The sequence below is a fragment of the Schistocerca piceifrons genome, unplaced genomic scaffold (genome assembly GCF_021461385.2).
Source record: "Schistocerca piceifrons isolate TAMUIC-IGC-003096 unplaced genomic scaffold, iqSchPice1.1 HiC_scaffold_1193, whole genome shotgun sequence".
In the NCBI taxonomy this organism is placed as follows: Eukaryota; Metazoa; Arthropoda; class Insecta; order Orthoptera; family Acrididae; genus Schistocerca; species Schistocerca piceifrons.
The window spans coordinates 117,501-120,000 of NW_025727008.1; the positions used below are offsets into that span (position 1 = coordinate 117,501).

A 2,500-nucleotide genomic window follows, 5' to 3' on the forward strand; every position below is an offset into this window, starting at 1 on the left:
TTTACACTCAGAATTTTGAAGAAAAAATGAGCCCACAAGACTTCAAAAAGGAATTTAGACCAAAATTTAGAATGGGGAGAAAAGACAGAGATACGGGACATCAAGTAGTTGAGGTTTCCCCAACATTGAGAAAAGAACTCATACAAAATGGAAGAGTATATGTGGAGTATAGCTCAGTCGCGGTCAAAGATTATTGCGTGGTACCCAGGTGTCACAGATGTATGGATCTGGGTCACGTACAGAAGTACTGTACCTGGGGTGACCCCACCTGTGGTCACTGTGGAACGGACAACCACAACAAGAAAGAGTGCCCAGAGAAGAACAGACCTGAGACATGTATACCATGCAATAGAAGGGGAAAAAGAAAATGTAGAGCACCAAACTCCAAAGAATGCCCCACGTATCAGCTGTTACTAGGAAGACTTATACAAAGGACAGATTATGGAGATTAACCCCCAAGAGAAAAGAAAGAAGCATAAATCACCAAGCAAACAACTAAGAGATACGCTAAGGGGCATGAAAATCAGAGAAGCAGTAGGGGCAAGGGAAAAAGATGCAAAAGAAATCACAGATAAACAACCTGAAAATAAGGGAACAACAAAAAACACACGGGATAACAAACGGGATAACAATCAACACAAAACATGTACAGCACAAAACTGTATTGCCAATACCCCCATTGAAAGAACACCAACACAAGGGCGACCTCGGTCGCCCGTTTTTTATGACAAGAAAATGCAGATGGAGAGCGGAGATAGAAAGCAAGAGGTGCCCAAGACACAACGAGAAACACTGATACAAGACAAGAAACAAAATACAACAAGGGATGTACAAGTACAAACAATAAGCATGATAGACGCACAAGTACAAACAATGAACACGCAAGAAGCACAAATACAAACAGAAGGGCGACCTCGGTCGCCCATTTTTCATGAAAAGAAAATGCCGATGGAGGGCAGAGATGGGCGACCAGAGGCGCCCAGGACACAACACACTACACCAACACAGAGACAAAACAAAGACATAGAAAAGAACAACATAGGAAAGAAATACGGACGACCTCGGTCGTCCGTTTTTAATGAAAAGAAAACGCTGATGAAGGGCGAGGACGGACGACCGAGCTCGCCCAAAAGAGACCACTCAGAACACATAAAAGATAAAAACAATCAGTCAAGCAAGAGTGACACATATAATGCAATGGACCCAAAGAACACTTATAAGATATGCGAAAACGCACTGCAGATGGCAAGACTAGAAGAACCCGGTCTGCTAACCACTGCATTACGCCAACTAGTGAGAGTGGGGCACACAAACGGCTCGAGAATTACTTATCCAGCTTTGGCGGACGTTGACTGCATTCAGCTAGCCGCGGCCGGAATCCCCACGGAACACGAACAATTACAGGAAATAGTAAAGCAAGTATACGAAAGAAGAGGCGTAAAATACAATTTGGAAAATATATATATACAAATGGTAACAACATACGGCCGAATAGGATTTGACCCCAATAAGACATGGCCAGAAGATCATTACCATACATATCATCCGTAATGGATCTTTTAGTTCTCCAAATTAATACAATGAGAAGCGTACAAGTAAATTACGAGTTGCGTAAATTAGCAGAAGAACATAAAGCTGACATACTATGCTTGCAAGAACCGTACTCCCGGGAGGGTAAAATCCCAGGAATGACAGCCACGGCTCAAATAATCATGAAGGGAGAAAGACCAATGTCTGCAATAGTAATTTTAAATAGTAATATAAGAACAATAGTATTAAATCAATTTACAAATGAACATGTTGTAACAATCGAAGTACACGCCAAAAACACTAAGTGGTATTTAGTATCAATATATTGTCAGTATAGAGAGCCAATAACTATGTACCTAGAACAACTAAAGGAAATATGTAGAACTCTACAGGGCCATCAAGTAATCATAGCAATGGATGCAAACGCAAAGTCATTCCTGTGGCACAGCGGAGAACAAGACGAAAAAGGTCAGGAATTAGAAGATGCAATAAGTGAATTAAATCTAGATATAATAAACGCACCTAGCGAGATACCAACATATTCAAATAGAGCAGGGGCAAAAACAAATATAGATGTAACACTGGCAAATAACAGGGCTACCAATAAAATAGATAAATGGGAGGTATTGGAGAATGCAACGACCAGTGATCATAATGTAATAAAGTATATATTAAAATCAGAACAGAATGTGGCGCCACAGGAATGGCTTTCAGAATATGACTATAAAAAGGTAGACTGGGAAAGACTCTCCCGGGAGTACAGCCCGCCGGAGCTGGATGAGGATCTCGAGGTTGATGAAACAGCGGAGCAGATAGTTCAAAGTATAAAGGAAGTAATAGAAGCAGTCGTACCAAAGAGAAGCAGAGTCCAAAGCGTGCACCCGGCACCATGGACTCCAGAACTAAGTGACCGACGTCAGGCTACGCGCAGGGCAAGACGCAGGTATCAGCGCACATTTAACCCACAAGA

General features: G+C 41.8%; 1 pseudogene; it reads left to right on the forward strand.

Moving 5' to 3' along the window:
• Positions 1 to 2,500, forward strand: part of LOC124729147 — a 10,304-nt pseudogene that overhangs the window by 3,654 nt on the left and 4,150 nt on the right.